At 40.7% G+C, this 20,312-nt stretch overlaps 1 long non-coding RNA gene across 1 annotated transcript in view; it reads left to right on the top strand.

Annotated features, from left to right (window-relative positions):
* LOC116635010 overlaps positions 1-17,757 on the top strand; it is a 172,733-nt gene extending 154,976 nt beyond the window's left edge. Inside the window, exons 4-5 of the long non-coding RNA XR_004300088.1 lie at positions 7,920-8,181; positions 16,549-17,757. This is a non-coding gene — a long non-coding RNA (uncharacterized LOC116635010). The remainder of the gene's footprint in view (positions 1-7,919; positions 8,182-16,548) is intronic.
* Positions 17,758-20,312: the final 2,555 nt, after the last annotated feature.

Below are 20,312 nucleotides of genomic sequence, written 5' to 3' on the forward strand. Positions count from 1 at the left end.
AGAACAGATCAACGAAACTAGGAGCTGGTTCTTTGAAAGAATTAACAAGATTGATAAGCCCCTGGCCAGACTTATCAAAAAGAAAAGAGAAATGACCCAAATCAACAAAATCATGAATGAAAGAGGAGAAATCACAACCAACACCAAAGAAATACAAACAATTATAAGAACATATTATGAGCAACTCTATGCCAGCAAATTAGATAACCTGGAAGTAATGGATGCATTCCTAGAGATGTATCAACTACCAAAACTGAACCAGGAAGAAATAGAAAACCTGAACAGACCTATAACCACTAAGGAAATAGAAGCAGTCATCAAAAATCTCCCAAAACACAAAAGCCCAGGGCCAGATGGCTTCCCAGGGGAATTCTACCAAACATTTCAAGAAGAATTAATACCTATCCTTCTGAAACTGTTCCAAAAAATAGAAATGGAAGGAAAACTTCCAAACTCATTTTATGAGGCCAGCATTACCTTGATCCCAAAACCAGACAAAGACCCCATCAAAAAGGAGAATTACAGACCAATATCCCTGATGAACATGGATGCAAAAATTCTCACCAAAATACTAGCCAATAGGATCCAACAGTACATTAAAAGGATTATTCACCACGACCAAGTGGGATTTATCCCTGGGCTGCAAGGTTGGTTCAACATCCGCAAATCAATCAACGTGATACAATACATTAACAAAAGAAAGAACAAGAATCATATGACCCTCTCAATAGATGCAGAAAAAGCATTTGACAAAGTACAGCATCCTTTCTTGATCAAAACTCTTCAGAGTATAGGCATAGAGGGTACATACCTCAATATCATAAAAGCCATCTATGAAAAACCTACAGCGAATATCATTCTCAATGGGGAAAAACTGAGAGCTTTCCCCCTAAGGTCAGGAACGCGGCAGGGATGTCCACTATCGCCACTGCTATTCAACATAGTATTGGAAGTCCTAGCCACAGCAATCAGACAACAAAAAGAAATCAAAGGCATCCAAATTGGCAAAGAAGAAGTCAAACTCTCACTCTTTGCAGATGATATGATACTTTATGTGGAAAATCCCAAAGACTCCACCCCAAAACTGCTAGAACTCATACAGGAATTCAGTCAAGTGGCAGGATATAAAATCAATGCACAGAAGTCAGTGGCATTCCTATACACCAACAACAAGACAGAAGAAAGAGAAATTAAGGAGTCGATCCCATTTACAATTGCACCCAAAACCATAAGATACCTAGGAATAAATCTAACCAAAGAGGCAAAGGATCTGTACTCAGAAAACTATAAAATACTCATGAAAGAAATTGAGGAAGACACAAAGAAATGGAAAAACGTTCCATGCTCATGGATTGGAAGAACAAATATTGTGAAGATGTCAATCCTACCTAGAGCAATCTACACATTCAATGCAATCCCCATCAAAATACCATCCACTTTCTTCAAAGAAATGGAACAAATAATCCTCAAATTTGTATGGAACCAGAAAAGACCCCGCATAGCCAGAGGAATGTTGAAAAAGAAAAGCAAAGCTGGCGGCATCACAATTCCGGACTTCCAGCTCTACTACAAAGCTGTCATCATCAAGACAGTATGGTACTGGCACAAAAACAGACACATAGATCAATGGAACAGAATAGAGAGCCCAGAAATGGACCCTCAACTCTATGGTCAACTAATCTTTGACAAAGCAGGAAAGAATGTCCAATGGAAAAAAGACAGTCTCTTCAACAAATGGTGTTGGGAAAATTGGACAGCCACATGCAGAAGAATGAAACTGGACCATTTCCTTACACCACACACAAAAATAGACTCCAAATGGTTGAAAGACCTCAATGTGAGACAGGAGTCCATCAAAATCCTAAAGGAGAACACAGGCAGCAACCTCTTCGACCTCAGCCGCAGCAACTTCTTCCTAGAAACATCACCAAAGGCAAGGGAAGCAAGGGCAAAAATGAACTATTGGGACTTCATCAAGATAAAAAGCTTTTGCAAAGCAAAGGAAACAGTCAACAAAACCAAAAGACAACTGACAGAATGGGAGAAGATATTTGCAAATGACATATCAGATAAAGGGCTAGTATCCAAAATCTATAAAGAACTCATCAAACTCAACACCAAAAGAACAAAGAATCCAATCAAGAAATGGGCAGAAGACATGAACAGACATTTTTCCAAAGAAGACATCCAAATGGCCAACAGACACATGAAAAAGTGTTCAATATCGCTCGGCATCAGGGAAACCCAAATCAAAACCTCAATGAGATACCACCTCACACCAGTCAGAATGGCTAAAATTAACAAGTCAGGAAATGACAGATGTTGGCGGGGATGCGGAGAAAGGGGAACCCTCCTACACTGTTGGTGGGAATGCAAGCTGGTGCAGCCACTCTGGAAAACAGTGTGGAGGTTCCTCAAAAAGTTGAAAATAGAGCTACCATACGATCCAGCAATTGCACTACTGGGTATTTACCCCAAAGATACAAAAGTAGGGACCCGAAAGGCTACGTGCACCCCGATGTTTATAGCAGCAATGTCCACAATAGCCAAACTGTGGAAAGAGCCAAGATGTCCATCAACAGATGAATGGATAAAGAAGATGTGGTATATATATACAATGGAATATTATGCAGCCATCAAAAGGAATAAGATCTTGCCATTTGCAACGACGTGGATGGAACTGGAGGGTATTATGCTGAGCGAAATAAGTCAAACAGAGAAAGACATGTATCATATGACCTCACTGATATGAGGAATTCTTAATCTCAGGAAACAAACTGAGGGTTGCTGGAGTGGGGGGTGGGGTGGGAGGGATGGGGTGACTGGGTGATGGACACTGGGGAGGGTATGTGTTCTGGTAAGCGCTGTGAATTGTGCAAGACTGTTGAATCTCAGATCTGTACCTCTGAAACAAATAATGCAATATATGTTAAGAAAGAAAAAAAGAAGAAGAAGAATGTAGCAGGAGGGGAAGAATGAAGGGGGGGAAATCGGAGGGGGAGAAGAACCATGAGAGACAATGGACTCTGAAAAACAAACTGAGGGTTCTGGAGGGGAGGGGGTTGGGAGGATGGGTTAGCCTGGTGATGGGTATTGAGGAGGGCACGTTCTGCATGGAGCACTGGGTGTTATGCACAAACAATGAATCATGGAACACTATATCTAAAACTAATGATGCAATGTATGGGGATTAACATAACAATAAAAAAATTTAAATAAAAAAAAAATAAAATTTAGTTTTGGTTTATACCAGTATCTCTTTCTATTGAAGTTTATCTGGAAGCTGGTGTTTCCTCTACTTAAATTTTGATTTAAAATTTTGCTTTCCTGACTTATGGAGCTGTGCTCTGTGTCTTGCTTCCTTTAACCACCATTAATTTTTTGTACATCTTTGCCTTAATCTTAAGACCTTCCCAGTTCCTTAAATTTACCTCAATGATCACTAACACACTTTATGTACACAGGAGACTTTTAGTTAAGGATTATTTGTGAGTAATGGGTAGGACTTATAGGCAGTCACTTAAAATTGAGTATAGGCATCATACTCTAAAATTAGTCACAATCCCCCATAAGCCCTGGCCTGATGCCATCTTTTATCCTTCTGAGTCTTCTCTTTCATTTTCTGCCTCAAACCATAAACTTACAGTTATTTGCATCTCCCCCCCACCCCAAGAAATAGCTTTTGAGGATTAGCATATAGAGAAAGAAAGTAGTAGTAGCTCATATATCATAACAGGTTGAAGAATGCAGATAAGGCAGATACAACATTGTTAGCAGACCCTGCAGTAAGTATAGGCAATACAAGCCTGCTGGGAAAATAGGTTCCCCACCCATAAAACATTACTAAGCCACCATTTTAAAAATGGAACAATGTTCTTAATATGATTTTGTCACATCAACTGCCAGCATTATAAATAAAAGGAAATATCATATTTTATTAATTTTAAATTTTTCTTCAACATATAGCTCAGAGGGCCACCATTTTGAAAAACTGCTGCTCTTCTGAACGTGGCAGCTACAAGGTCAACTGAGAAGTAAAAGGGTAATCTTACTGGCCAAGTGGTCTTTCTTCATTTTTTCTCATCACTTAGAGCCAGGGAATAGGGAATCTCAGGCTGGGGCAGTAGGGCAGTAGGGCTATCTTTCCCAGCACAATAGCACAATAAAGCATTAGGGGCATGATGGTGAGCCACAAGGCTGGTAACACTTGTGGGCAGGAAAGCACAAGAAGAGAGATACTTGCTGAATTGGGCACCTTGGGTATCTATGAACTTTCTCCATTGTCGTCTTCATCTTTTCTTCCAGTCCTGGCCCTGTATTCCAGGGACCTAGGAATTCACAGATTTCTTGCCAGGGCAGCTGGTGGGTATGGAGGGGAATAGGGAGTAATGGGTGTCTAGGGCAGGAAATTAGTAGCCTGGATACTCTGGCTACAGTCCAGAGCAAGGGGGACACTTGGAGGAAAACAGGATTGCCATGGGGAGTATGTGTCTAGTGGGGAGACAAATTGAAAGGATTGTGGCCTTCAGGGAATGCAGAGCTGGGGGAATATGGAGGACCCCTAAAGGGTGTGGCCCCAGCTCTCCTGCACTGGGATTCTAGTGCCTGAGTCCTCCTTGCTAAGTCTGTGCCTGGAGTCAGTCCATCCTTCTTCTCCTGTCAACAAGGCAGTTCAGCTCCCATCTCCAACCCATACTAAGTTCTTGACCCAGCTTCCTATATCCAAACACCCATGGTAGTGTTCTATAAGCATAGGGCCATCTTTCATGGTCTCCATACTTTCACAGTTGAAAACACCGACAGAAGCTTAGAGATCACATGTTTCCTGGTTACCTGACCACAGTCTAGTCTGTCTCCTTCCAGAGCTAGATGCCAGTGCTTATGGGATTTTTTCCTTCTCTTTTCTTCAAGTTATAGAAGCATCAGAAAAAGTAGAAAATGATGTGTAGTCCAGGAAGTGTGACTATATCCCATATGACAGAAGTTGGACTCAATAATTTTTTTCTTTCATTTCCTCTCTCAGTTCCTTTTCTGAAGAAGATGAGCTTTCTATATCTGCCTGAAATAGTGGGTCATATACTAGCTCACTCAGTCCTGCTGCAGTGTTTTCTCCTGTTCTCAAGGTCTTGCTGCTTCCTGTAAACCAGCAAGAACAAAGAGATCTCAGACCCTTTAAAGATTGGTGGTTTTTCTTTCCGTTTATAATCAGAAGGACACCACCACTATCAATAAAAACACCCCCAAATTAAATACAATGAAAATGTGTAATTATAGTGTGGAGAAACTACTTTAAATAGATAATTAAAAAATTCATATTTGTTCTCCCCTACTAAGTGTCCATAGCTTCTTAAGTACCATGTGGCTAACCCCCTTCTCTGGTCCAGGACATGGATGTTCTCTGGCTGCTCACTTCCTGCCCGGTGTACCGTCTGAGTCTTCCTTGATGGAATCATTGCCTGACTGCAGGGGGAGTACTTTTGTCCACTTTACTTCATGCCTAACTCACTAGAGAACAGAAATCTTTGAGATGCAGATCCCTATCATGTCAGCATGTTTACTCTAACCACTCTTCCAGTTCCAGAAGGATGAGCTGGTTTTAAGAGGGCAGTGGTGACTCTGTTGGTTGGTGGGAGTGTGAGCCCATGGAGAAGCCATCACCTGCTCCATCTTCTTCACAGTCTGGCTGGTGATGGTCCAGCCCCCATCTCACACCCGTTGTTCATCATGCTTTTTCCCCATCTCAGCCTTCATAACTGTTGAGAAATGCTACTTTTGGTGACTGACTGTGCTCCGAGAGTGATTGTGACCCTTGTTTCTCCCAGTTGACTGGGGGGGCCTCCCAGAAACGTCAGTTCCTGTGGCCTCTAGACTGATAATTATGGGTGCCAACTTGATCTTGAGTTTTTCTGTGGCTTTTTCTTCTTCTTCCAGAGGAGCCACTGTCTTGAGGACCTCCAGGCCTGGGTTCACCATGGTCTGGATCTCAGTCCAGACAGAATTCTGGGCTCTGGGCTCTTGGGATTCCTGGCAAGACCTACTGTTTAACCTCTACAGGTTTTATGCAATTCTAGTGACTGTATTTGGAAACCCAAATCAGAGTAAATATCTGACACGTTTAAATAGACTTATGGGATCTGTATAATAGAATGTGTCCAGTGAGTTCTGACCAGGAGAATCTGTGCCATATGTGCCAAACCTGGTGGGTTACTGGCACCTCAACGATAGTCACAAACTCAGCAATGGGGTGCTCTGCTACCATAGCCGCTCCTGTACATTTCTCAGACACTTGCCATTTCTGGACTCTGCACAGTTATCCATAGGCCGTATATCCCCAGGCAGGCCTTATTCTTTCTGTGACCACATTTCTCACCTATAAAACAAAAGAGTTTTAGTAGAAAATCTCTAAGATTTTTTTCTAACTTTAACAGCTGTATGGTGTTATGATCTCTACTTTTGATTTATCTTTCCTTTCTCCCATATATCCTTGAGAAATCCCAAGAATGAGGAAACTGGACCCTAGGTGACCACTGCAACTTACCAGAATATAAAGTATTCTCTCTTCTCCAAAGCCAAATGTAAGAGATTTGCAAAAGCCCCATTGGGACAAACTGTACCTCTGAATCACTCACTCTAGTTATTTATTTGCATTAAAAATTAGTATTGCATTGCCTTTATAGAAACAGTGTTTACAGGTTTAGCATGGATGCTGACCATTAATGGAAAAATAAATTAAAATCCCTCCTCAACCTAAAGAATCTTGGCTCACTTACAGATAAGACTCATGTTATTAAACAAGGCTTAGAGGAGATGTGGGAGACTGTGTCCTTGACATAACGGAGTATCTGTTATCTGATAATGTATCTTATGATGTGGTTCCCAGGGAATTGACTTGCAAATCAGAGCTCAGAAGCTCACAGGGGTGGACAATAGAGCTGTCTGGTGAGCAGGGCTGGGGGATAAGAAGAGGGGGAGGACGAGAGCTCTCCAGACATTAGTTTCCCAGGAGCTTCCAAGAGCCACTTCTTAGATGAGATGTTCTTGCACGGCTTCACTTGGGGGTATTCCTCTGAGAGTATACCCTAAACTGCCCACACTTCCTGCCCTTGCACCAGATTTTCTGCTCTGGGAGCACATGGGAGTGGGGGTGGGGGTAGTGGAGAGCAAGGACCAGAAAGCAATCAACACGCCTGCCAGTGTAAAAGCTCTCAAGATTTGGCCCCGATTAAATGTGGCACATGGCACACCTTCCAGGCTGCTTCCTCTAACAAAGACAGGTGGGGTCCAACCATTGTTTCAACCCACACTTATTGAGCACCTACTCAGTACTGCCTGTCGCTGTGACAACCTAGCAGGGCCGCAGGCCCCTTGGCAAGGAATAATAATGCAGTGTGGTCAGGGTGCCGTGGGAACACAGGGTGGGGGCCCTGACCTTGCCTGGCCATTAGGGAAAATCGGAGCAGCATCTCTTAGGGCAACCACTAGCTCAGTCTCTACAGTGTCTGCTTGAGAGAGAAAGAGCAAGAGGGAGGGAGCAAAAGAGGTCATTTACAATTCTGCCATTCATAAATTTGTCCAAAGCTTTTTGGAAGGCATTTATGGTTCCTGCCAGCATTACCTCTTGGGGATGATGAATTCCAATAAGTTCCAATCCATTTATTACTCATTGTGAGAGAAATTGCTTCCTTTTATGTCTGGAACTAAACCTGGGTCACGTTTCACAGGACATCTCCTAGTCACAGAGTTTTGGAATTTGGTTGAGTAAGTCTGTGCTCCATGCATCCTCAAGATTCTCGGTTCTGTGGATCCCAATCCCTTCCCTTCTGGCCTTCAGATTGAAGACCCTAACATTTCAGCCTGTCCGATATTCCCATTTTATTTCTCCTTCTCTGAATCTCCTTCTCCTTGTCATATCTTTTTAGATTGTGGTGGCCAGCACATCCTCAACCACCCTGTTTCACAAGAAAACACTAAAGCTGATTTGTATAGAGGAAGACTTGTTGCTTTCTGTTTTGGAGAGCACAGCATGGGAACACAAGTTAACTGACTGAGAAGCACTCCGGGGCGGGGCCCCCTGCTTCTGAAGCATCTTTATACTGCTATGGCCTCACTCACCGTCTGTGACATGATTGGAGCTCGCAGGATGGATGCCTGTAACCAAGTGAATGAAGATGCTGAGTGCTGGTGGGTACCCGTCTTCCATCATTACTGAGAACCCAGGGCCCTATACATTACACTTAGAGTTCTGATTTTTTAAATCTCTTTCTAACCTTCTTAACCTCTCACTAGAAGTGTTCAGTGTCACCACTTTTTACTGCCTGGTGGGTTTATCTTTTTATAATGCTTTCTTTACAAAAATATTGTGTTTTTATGATTATAAAATGGAAAATGTTGATTTCAGAGCATTTGGAAAAGGCTGAAAGAATAAAGCAAAAATGTAAAATCATCCAAAATTTAATTACACCTCAACACAGTTCTTCTCAGTCTTTTCCATGATACATATGTAAGTTTTCCTTTTACAAAATTGGAACCTTCCTGAGTATTGTGCATTCGTTTTTCTCATGTAATGCCACATCATGAACATTTTTACATGTCAGAGAATATTCTTTGAAAACATATCTTATTCTTTATTTTTGTTTTTATTTTTTAATTGAAGTATAGTTGACATACAAATGTGTATTAATTTCAGGTGTACAACATAGTGATTCAACAACTCTGTATGTTATGCTGTGCTCACCAAGGTGAAGCAACCATCTGTCACCATACAATGCTATTATAGTACCATTGACTATATTCCGTATGCTGTACCTTTCATCCACATGACTTACTCATTCCATAACTGGAAGGCTGTATCTCCCACACTTCCCTTCACCCATTTTGCTCATCTCCCCACCTGCTTTCCCTTTTGGTGACCAACAATTTGTTCTCTATTGAGAATATCTCTCTATTTATGGGTCTGTTTCTGTTTTTTGTTTATTTGTTTGGTTGGTTGGCTGTTTTTTTTAGATTCCATAGGTAAGTGAAATCATACAGTGTTTGTCTTTCTCTGTCTGACTTATTTCACTTAGCAAATACCCTCTAGGTCCATCTATGTTGTCACAAATGTCAAGATCTCATTCTTTTTCATGACTGAATAATATTCTATTGTATATATATACTACATCTTCTTTATCCATTTAGTATCAATGAACATGTGGGGTGCTTCCATATCTTGGCTATTGTACATAAAGCTGCAATAAACATAGGGGTGTATATATCTCTTTGAGGTACTATTTTTGTTTCCTTTGGGTGAATACCCAGTAGTCGAATTACTGGATCATATGATATTTCCATTTTTCATTTTTGGGGGAACCTCCATACTATTGAAGATATCATTTTAAATGATTGTTTAATAGTTTGTCAAGTGGATGTAAGTTTGACCAGTTATTCTTTCTTGGATAGTTCAGTTGTTTACGATGTTTTGTTATCATAGCTATTTCTATTTTTCTTAATATTGTCATAATCTATCAGGTCTGATTATTTCCTGTCTACTGGATGTAACTAGAGTGCTTTATCTAACTCAGTGGTCTCCAAAGTGAGGTGTGGTCACTCAGTATGCAAGATGATTGAGAATGTGGAAAGAAAATACTATACCTCTGATTTTTGTTTTTATTTTATACTTTTACAGTTTCTACTTCCTAATGCCTGTTTGAAAACCAATATAGGATGCCAGTAGAGGAGTACATGAATGTAATCTAATAGTAAGTGGCCATATTCAGAAGACCCATCTCAGATTTTTTTTCCCCCTAGAAGGGATTGCAATGAAGATCATTTGGAGACCTAAGTCATCCAGAAGATTTATAAAGCTTTCTTTCTCTTGGGAGTTTTCCTGAAGCTCTGGGATTTTAGGGCAAGCTGGATTATGAAGGCCTCCAGAATCTACTAAGCTCCGAGTAGCTTTTTCTGTCACTGTCAACCATGGGGTCTCCTTAAGTTGTGGGAACCAGAGGCAGGGTTACTTTGGTGGATCGTCTTCCTTTTCTCTGGACAGCCATCAGATACCACCCACGCCTTCTGACTTCTTATGCCATCTCTTGCCTTCAGATGAACTTGAGGAAGTTAGGTTTCACTACCTGAGGCTCATCTATCCCATTTCCTCTAATCCCTGCTTTTCTTCTACCTAGTTTTGAAGCACTTGGTTTGCTTTTTTAACCACTCTTTGAAAATTCTTTCATGACTTCTTCATTCTTTTAAACAATATCTTTTAACAGTATACTTTGAAGAATAAAGTATTAATTTTGATGAAATAAAATGTATCATTTTTCTTTTATGTATTAGGCTTTTGATGTCATATTTAAAAAATCATTGATTAATTCAGAGTCACAAAGACTTTCTCCTATGTTTTATTCTAAAAATTTTATAGTTTTAGGTTTTAAATTTAGGTCCATGATCTATTTTGAGTTCATTTTTGCATATTCTGTTTCCACTGAATTTCTCTTGCACCTTTGTTGAAAATCAGTTGTTCATATATGTGTGGGTCTGTTTTTAGACTATTATGTTCCATTGATATATTTGTTTATCTTGAAGCTGATACCACATTGTCCTGATTACTGTAGCTTTATAAGTCTTGAAATGAGATAGTTTTAGTTCCCTGCATTGCTCTTTTTGAAAGTTGTTTTGGCCATTATTGGTTCTGTACATTTCCATATGATTTTCCCCTAGCTTTATTGAAGTATAGTTGACAAATAAAAATTATATATAATTAACGTGTTCAGTGTGATGATTTAATGTACATATACACTGTGAAATGATTACCACAATCAAATTAATTATTGCATCCATCACTTCACATAATTACTTTTATTGTGGTAAGAACATTTAAGATCTGTTCTCTTAGCAAAATCCAAGTATACAATACAGTATTATTAACTATAGTCTCCATGTTCTACATTAGATCCTGAGAACTTACTGATCTTATTAATGAAAGTTTGTATCCTTTGTATCCTTTGACCAACATCTCCATCCCTCCTGTGCCCCCCAGTGCCTGACAACCACTGTTCTATGAATTTTACTTTTAGTTTCCACATATATGTGAGATCACACAGTATTTGTCTTCCTGTGTCAGGCTTATTTCACATAGCATAATGTCCACTAGGTTCATCCATATTGTTGCAAATGGCAGGATTTCCTTCTTTTTCTTTTTTTTAGGATTTTATTTATTTATTTGAGAGAGGGAGAGTGAATGCACAAGTGGGGGGAGGGGCAGAGGGAGAGGGAGAAGCAGACTCCCCGCCGAGCAGGGAGCTGGATGTGGGGCTCCATCCCAGGACTGCGAGATCATGACCTGAGCTGAAGGCAGACACTTAAATGACTGAGTTACCCAGGTGCCCTGGATGTCCTTCTTTTTTATAGCTGAATGATATTCCACATATGTAACAATGTATTTTATTTTTACATTTTCTTTATCCATTCGTTTTCTGACCGACACCTAAGTTGTTTCCATATCTTGCCTATTGTGAATAATGTTGCAATGAACATGGGAGTGCAGGTATGATTATGTCCTTGAAATATTGATTTCATTTCCTTTGGATATGTATCCAGAAGTAGAATTGCTGTATCATATGGTAGTTCTGTATTCTATGATAGATACATCAATTTACATTCCCACCAACAGTGTACAAAGGTTACCTTTTTTTTCACACCCTTGCCAACACTTGTTATCACTTGTCTTTTTGATAACAGCCATCCTAACAGATGTGAAGTGACATCTCATTGTGGTTTTGATTTGAATTTCCCTGATGTTGAGCATATTTTCATATACCTGTTGGCTATTTGTATATCTTCTTTTTTTTAATTATTTATTTGAGAGAGAGAGTGAGTGAGAGAGAGAGAGAAAACAAGTGGGGGAAAGAGCAGAGGGAGAGGGAGAAGCAGACTCCCGCTGAGCAGGAAGCTGGACGCGGGGCTCGATCCCAGGACTCCAGGATCATGACCTGAGCCAAAGGCAGATGCTTAACCGACTGAGCCACCTAGGCACCCCTATTTGTATATCTTCTTTAGAAAAATGTCTATTCTGATCCTTTGTCCATTTTTTTAATCTTTTTTTTCCTTTACTATCTTTCTTAGATATAGAAAAAAAAATAGCCCTAAAATTCATGTGGAACCACGAAAACTCCTAAGAGCCAAAGCAATCTTGAGAAAGAAGAACAAAGCTAGAGGCATCATACTTCCTGATTTCAAACTCTATTACAAAGCTATAGTAATCAAAGCAGTATAGTGCTGGCATCTAAACAGACACAGACTAATAGGACAGAATCAAGAGCTCAGAAATAAATCCATGCATATACAGTCAACTAATCTTTGACAAGGGCACCAAGAACACACAGGGGGGGTTGGACTACAATCTCTTTAATAAGTGGGGCTGGGAAAACTGGATATCCATGTGTAAAAGAATAAAAATTAGGTTCTGATCTTACACCACACACAAAAATTGACTTGAAATGGATTAAAGACTTAAATGTAAGATCTGAAACCATTAAATCCCTGGGGGAGGAAAAGTAGGGGAAAAGCTCCTTAACATTGGTCTTGGCAATGATTTTTCAGATATGACAGCAAAAGCACAGGCCACAAAAGCAAAAATAAACAAGTGGGACTACATCAAACTAAAAAGATTCTGTAGATCAAAGGAAATAATCAACAAAATGAAAAGGTAACCAATGGAATGGGAGAAAATATTTACAAACCATATATCTGATAACAGACTAATATCCGTAAGAATTTTTATAATCAGTTTGTCAATTTTTACCAAAAAAGCCTGCTGCGATGTGATTGGGATTATACTGAATCCATAGATTAATTTGGGAGATTTAACATTTTAACAATATTTAACATCTTAAGAATCTTAGGATTTATGAACATAGAATCACTCTCTTTCGGTCATCTTTAATATCTATCAGCAATGTTTTTTAGTTTTAATAGTATAGGTCTTTCACATCTTTTGTGAGATTTACCCATAAGTAGTTAATTTTTTTATACTATTCTAAATGACATTGATTTTTTAATTTCAACTTCCAATTGTTTGTTGCTAGTTTATAGAAACACAATTGATTTTTGTATATTGATCTTATATCCTGAAACCTTTCTAAACTCACTCATTAGTTGTAATAGCATTTTTGTAGATTTCATTGAATTTTTCTACATAGATGATCATGTTATCTATGAATAAATACACTCTTAATTTTTCTTTTCCCATCCGAATGACTAATTTCTTCTTGCCTTATTGACCTGGCTAGAACCTATAGTAAAATGTTAAATAGAAATGGCGAGACTGGTATCTTTGTCTTATTCTCAATATTAGGCAAAAAATACTCAGGCTTTCACATTTACATATGTTATTAGCTGTAGATTTTCCAGATCTGCCCTTAATCACATTGAGGAGGTTCTTTTTTTATTCCTGGTTTGCTGAAAGTTTTTATCAGGAATGGTTGTGTTGATGTTGTCAAATGCTTTCTCTGCACCAATTGAAATTGATAATACAGTTTTTCTTTTTTTTTTTAAAGATTTTATTTATTTATTTAACAGAGAGAGAGCAGGAGAGCACAGGTAGTGGGAGCAGCAGAGGGAGAGGGAGAAGCAGGCTCCCCACTGAGCAGGGAACCCGACGTGGGGCTCCATCCCAGGACTCTGGGATCATGACCCAAGCCGAAGGCAGACACTTAACCGACTTAGCCACCCAGGGGCCCCAATAGTACAGTTTTTCTTTTTGATTTGTTAATATGGTGAATTACATTGATTTTTTTTTGAATGTTAAACTAGCCTTGTCCTCCTGGGATCGACTCTACTTAGTAATGACGTATTATTCTTTTTGTGTGTTGTTGGATTTGATCTGCTAAAATTTTGGTAAGATGTTTGCATCTATATTCATGAGGTCTATTAGTCTGGAGTTTTATTGTAATATCTTTGTTTGCTTTTAGTATCAGGGTACTGTTGGCCTCATGGAATGAGTGGGGAAGTTTTTGTCCCTTTTCAATTTCTTCAAGGATTTGTGTAGAATTGATTTTATTTCTTCCTCAAATGTTTGGTAGAATTCATCAGGGAAGCCATCTGGACTTGGAGTTTTTTTTCTGGGAAAGTTTTTTTTTTTTAAGATGATTTATTTATTTATTTATTTGAGAGATAGAGCAAGAGGGAGAGAGCAAGTGAGAGCACAAGCAGGGAGAGGGGCAGGCAGAGGGAGAAGCAGATTCCCACTGGGCAGGAAGCCCGATGTGGAATTCGATCCCAGGACCCTGGGATCATGACCTGAGCTACCCAAGTGCCCCTCTGGGAAAGTTTTTAACTACAAATTAAATACTTTAATAATACATGGGACTATTCAGGTTATTTTTTCGTGAGTGAATTTTGGCAATTTCTGTCATGCAAGGAATTTGTCCACTTTATTTCACTTGTCAAATTTATTGTTATAAAAGTGTTCATAATATTCCCTATGATCTTTTTAATATCTCTAGAATGCATACTGATTTTTACCTCTCTCATTCCTGTTATTGCTGATTTGTATCTTCTCCCTCTCTCTCTATTGATTACTCTGGCTAGAGGTTTATAGGTCTCAAAAAACCAGCTTTCAGTTTCATTGATTTTTTTCTATGTTGTGTTTGGTTTCTTTTTCCATTGATATTTACTCTGATCATTATTATTTCTGTTCTTCTGCTTACATTGGGTTTTATGTCTTTATATTTTTGTAGCTTCCTAGGGTGGAGGTTGAGGTCACAGAGTTGAGACATTTCTTTTTTTCTAATATAGGCATTTGGTACTATAAATTTCCCCCTATGTACAACTTTAGCAGCATCCCACAAATTTTGCTATGCTGTGTTTTCACATGTTTCCAGTTCCAAATACTTTCCTTTTTTTTTTTTTTAAGATTTTATTTATTTGAGAGAGAGAATGAGAGAGAGAGAGAGAGAGAGAGAGAGAAAGCATGAGAAGGGGGGAGGGTCAGAGGGAGAAGCAGACTCCCTGCCAAGCAGGGAGTCCAATGCGGGACTCGATCCCAGAACTCCAGGATCATGACCTGAGCCGAAGGCAGTCGCTTAACCAACTGAGCCACCCAGGCGCCCCTCCACTTCCAAATACTTTCTAATCGCCCTTTTGATTTCTTCTTTGACCCATGGGTTATTTGGAAGTATGTTTTTTATTTTTTAAATATTTGATAAATTTTTAGAGTTCTGCTGTTGATTTATAATTTAATTCCATTTTGGCCAGAAAATATACACTGTATGAATTCAATTCATTTAAATTTGAGACTATCTTATGCACCAGACATAATTTGAGAATTGTTTTATGTGTATGTTTCATGTACACTTGAAAAGAATGTGTGTTCTGCTGTCTTTGAATGGAGAGTATTCTATAAATGTCATTGAGGTCCCCAGGCTCTCAGCTCTGGAAGCTCTAAACTCAAGAAGTTCACTGGGCTCTGCCTGGTTTCCCCCTTCTTTCTCCATGGTCTGGAAACCTTTTTAAGGCAATAAGCTGGGACAATTGTAACATTTGCTTCCCATTCCTCAGGCATCAGTGTCTGACATCCAATGTCTTGAAAACTCTTCTTTCATTTTTTTTGTCTTTAAAAATATCGTTTATTTCAGACAGGAGGTGAAACCCAGCCTCTGTTATCCCATCTTGGCCAGAAGTGAAAGAACTATAAATAGTTTTTTATTCAGCTTAATTTTATCAGTCTGTTTCCAGATGAAATCAGTTTTCTATAGAAACTTAAATATTATAGTAAGATGATTCTCAACAGGTTTTATTTTTAAATCAACTTCATAGGGGAATAAGTCACATACTATAAAATGCACACATTTTAAGTGATCATTTAAATTGACGGATGTACAAAGCTGTTTGACCCTGTTCAAGATATTGGACATTTTTATCACCCCATAAGCTTTCTTTCAACAAGGTTTTAATGTGCAATTTCGAGAAGTCAGTCGAAGTCTCTGCAATGACTTTTGAGCTAGGGAAAGGAGCCCATCAAGTGGATTGCCTCCCCTTCTTGCTTGCTCTAGATCCCACTCCACTGCATTATCTCCTTTGCCTGGGTAGACAGACCCATATGTGACCCTCCACAAAATGGAATATTGGACCTTAGGACCTCGGTGATTTTTGCAAGCAGGCAGGGTTCAACAATCAACAAGATGAGGAACTGTTTTGGGAGCTCAGTGCTCCCTCTTGACAGTCATGGGATGCCTTAGGCTATGATACACTTGCCACCTTGGACCCCTGGGGACCTTCATTTCTGAGATTTTTGAGGTCATTTGTTACACAGCGTTATTGCCACGATGACTAATTGATACATGGTGCTTGATAAATACTGCTGGACTGCTTTCCAAAAATGCCATACTTATATTTCTACTGTACCAAGCTTGACACTGGATATTATTTTTATTTTTTCCAGTTTTATTGAGATAGAATTGACATACATCACTGTATAAGTTTAAGGTGTACTGCATAATGTATTTTTATTTTTAGCTTCTGAAAGTTTAATAGGTTAAATCATATTTTCGTTATTGTTTTGTTTTTCAGAAACATTTCTGAACTTCCCAGGCACCTGTGAGCCGTGCCGGCATGAAGCATTAATGGGTCTCCTTTCCCTTCTGGTGGGTGCACCTGAGGGAACCCTGCATGGCAGCTGGTTGCAGAAGAAGCCAAACCAGAAGCTGACAGCAAATCATAAAGCCCCTGGGATTGTGTCCTATTTAAATAGATCACCTTGTTTCCAAACATTTATTTATTTCCCTTTTGATTCTTTCTTCTCCGTTTGCAAGCCTGTATTTCCAGCTTCACAGTTTTCTAGCGTTTACCATGTGTTAGGCACTGTGCTAGCCACCTTTGGCGCTGCATCCTCTAATGAGCAAAGCTGCCTGAAAGCCATTCTACCCCTCTTCTTGCTGTTGCATGGCCTCCCTCCACCCCATTGGCTGCCAGCTCAGCATTCACCTCTTGGCCTTGCTCACTGTGTTGCCCCCTGCATCTCTCCTAGCCTCCTAGGGACCTGAGGGCTCTTACTCAAACCCGCCTCACCTGGCACATCGAACCACAGCAGACACAGCAAGTTAAGTCCTGCGGTGAGGGGGGGAGGTTGGGCCAGGGGGGCGACTGACCTTTTCTCATCCTGCACTTGGGTCCTATACCTCCCAACTGCCTTAATTGACAAGGTTGGATATGTTTCTGTACTTTTACTTACCAGTTAAGCCTCCCCTTATATGCATTTTCTGTTCATGTTCTTTGTCTACTTATCTATTGAGGTCTTGAATTTTAAAAAATCAATTTGTATGAATTCTTTATGTAGCAGAGATATTAAAGCATTTCCGCAATGTTTGCTGCAAAATTCTTTCTCTGTCCAATATTTGTTTCCTTGGCTTTTGCTATAAAGAAGATATGTCTTCCGAGTGTAAAGTTTGCACCCATAAATAAGAAGGGCCATATTTAAATGTGTGTACCTTTCTCTTATCTTTACATAGCCTATAATATGTTTTCTCAGGCAGCTTAAGTCTCACTCTGGAATGCTCAGATTAGCAGCCAAGGATGTGTTCAGGAGGAGGGAGAAATTGGATCCCTCTGTGACAGGAATGGCTAATGACATTTTTTCCCCTGATGAGGCTCTATGGTCCACTCTTCATTTATACATTCTAAAATATTTATTGAGCATCTACTCTATGCCAGGCACCACTGCCTGGGACATTTCGGGCCCTGGTTTAATGGTCACTGAGATTTAATTGAGTTTTGATGAGATGGATGAACCATACACTATATCAATAAAGTTGAGTATTACCTTAATCGCATTCTTAGAGTTATTAACTTTAGGGTCTATGGAGACAATTTTGAGGGAGCGAGAAAGATATAGTCCCTGACCTCCAGAGGTTCATAGAAGATTGGAGAAGGCATTCAAGTAAAAGACAATTACAGGGGGCTGGGACAGGGGCTGTGATGGAGAATGTGGGATGGGGGCTGCGAGCCTTGCAAACAGATAGCAGATTTGAGGGATCAGGAAAAGCTTCTTGGAGTGATGTCCAAATTGAGGTCCAAATTGAGATCTGAAGAATGAATGAGAATGGCTAAGAGAAGAGGGTTGAAGGTCACAGTATTTTTGTGAAGGCAACATCTCAAAAAAGTCCTGGGGTAAGAGAAAAAACTTGTGCGTTTGAGAATCCAGGGTGCTAAAGAGCGTCTCCTAGAGGTAGTGTTTGAGAAATGGGTCAAATATTATCATCATTATTCCTTGAATTATTTGACCTCCTTTTTTAAAACTCCCCTACCCCTTTGTAAAATATGCCACCGTTATCATTTACCACAGAAAAGGGTGTTGGCTTAAAAATTAAGACACTTGGTTTTTACTTCTAGCTCTGCTATGAAAGAGCTGTGTGACTGGTGAGTTTAAGGTCCTACTCTGGGCCTCTGAGTCGTGTTCCAGGAAATCAGGGACCAGGCAGGATCATGTCCCAGAATGAAGTCCTGGGGCTGCATCTACTGTCTTTGGGGTTTGGCTACTCAGTGGCATTCTGTCCTCTCTTCTTTCCATTCATCAGGTCTGTCTTTAAAGAACCAGGGAGGCTCCTGACCCTGAGAACACTCTCAAGCATCCAGAGTCCAAACCCAGGGAGCTGGATCCTCCAGCTAGAATCTGAACGAGACTCCATCTAGTCTTGCCCCGTGGGCTATTGATTCCCACAGACAGGAGTCAAGCCGATGAGTTAGAGCTCCTGGAGGGGGACAGGGACTGCTTGGGGGATTCTCCAGGCAGTGCCTAGTACATTATGGGTCCTCGGTTAATATTCATTGAAGTTTCATTGAGGTTTGATGAGATGGATGAACCATACAATATGTCAATAAAGTTAAGTATTACCCTAACCACATTCTTAAAGTTATTAAAAATGTCAAGAGCGGGGTGATTTATTTGCTCATTCTATGGAAATATTGCAAAGACAGTATGTATAAAAATGTGCAGGGCTTAAATGATAATGATTTATTTTTCTGGCTCCATCTCAAGCTTAGTGTCAGTGACTGTTTCTGATGTTGCCCGCCTCTTCGAGGTCTTTAGCCTTTTGACACCATTTGTAGTCCTTAAGAGCAATGGGAGATTGCAGTGCGGGCTGGAGGTTCAGGAGCTGATGCAAATTCCATTCTCCAGCTGTCCCTGGTCTCTGGATGATGCCAAGTGGCCACCTGGGTATGACCTTTCACATTTGACATCACTGCCCTAGAGTAATAGGTGCTTCAGCAAGGGGATGACAAAGCTCTGGCCCTGAGCTGAGATCTGAAAAATGTTCCTGCTCTGGGTCTCCCAGGAGAATTCTAAGCACTAGCAAGTGGGGGCTCCGGAAAGAGTGGGAATTAGCGTTTTTTGCTCTGGGAATATGTGTTCACATTGGCAGCACGGCCTGACATGGAGTAAAGGCTCCCGGCAGGGCCGGCCTTGAGATTCTGTACCCTGGGCCTCAACCACAGCTTCTCCAGGGCACAGAGAGACTCTGAGCCTCAGGGTGTGTGCTTGTGTGTCTCAGACTGCACACTCCACGGGGCACGTCTGCACAAACAGCTCTGCCAGCCACAGCCAAGCGCCCTGTACAGGGAAGCGCACGGTAAAAAATGATCTTGATGCTTTGTAATAACTATGTGATTAAAACCGCGTGAAAAATGACAACAGTGAACACAAAAAAACAGCCCCGCAAGCTCATGCGCAGCATCAGCAAAGCCTCTACCTTCGGCCCCCGCCCCAGCTGCTCATGGGTGCCCACACTTTCTGGATATGCCCTCCAGACACCTCGGCCAGGGGCTTTGTGTGGGAGAACCGAACCCTCCCTGCGCCTTCCTCCTGCTCTGCCTTCCCTATGACCAGCCCAGCGCGCTGTACCACTCTCAGCCTCTAGGGGGCACCAGAGCTTGCACATAGCAAGGTGGAGGCTTCTTGAGACAAAAGAGGAGGATTTTGGCTGCCAATTTGTCTTAACATTGTGTAAGGTCTGTCTTGAGGCAGTGGAGGCCATATACAGACCCGAATCAGGGTGTGCATCGTTCTGGCTGGTCTGATGCTACTGGCTGGGGCAGATGGTCGTCCAGGCCCCAAGGTAATGGGGAGTCAGCTTCTGGTGCCTTTTGTATCTGCGATTCCAGCCCGTGGGGCCAGTGGTTGGGAGAAGGGGTCCCTGGTGTCAGCCTTTTTGAGACAGGAGGCTTCCTGTGCCCCTGCCCCACACTGCCTGCTTGCCCGGAGCCTCATGCATCGGAGAGACAGAAGGTGCCAGAGAAACAAGGCCAGTGAGGATGACAGGAGTTAAGGGAGGAAAGGC

The sequence above is a fragment of the Phoca vitulina genome, unplaced genomic scaffold (assembly GCF_004348235.1).
Source record: "Phoca vitulina isolate PV1807 unplaced genomic scaffold, GSC_HSeal_1.0 scaffold10, whole genome shotgun sequence".
In the NCBI taxonomy this organism is placed as follows: Eukaryota; Metazoa; Chordata; class Mammalia; order Carnivora; family Phocidae; genus Phoca; species Phoca vitulina.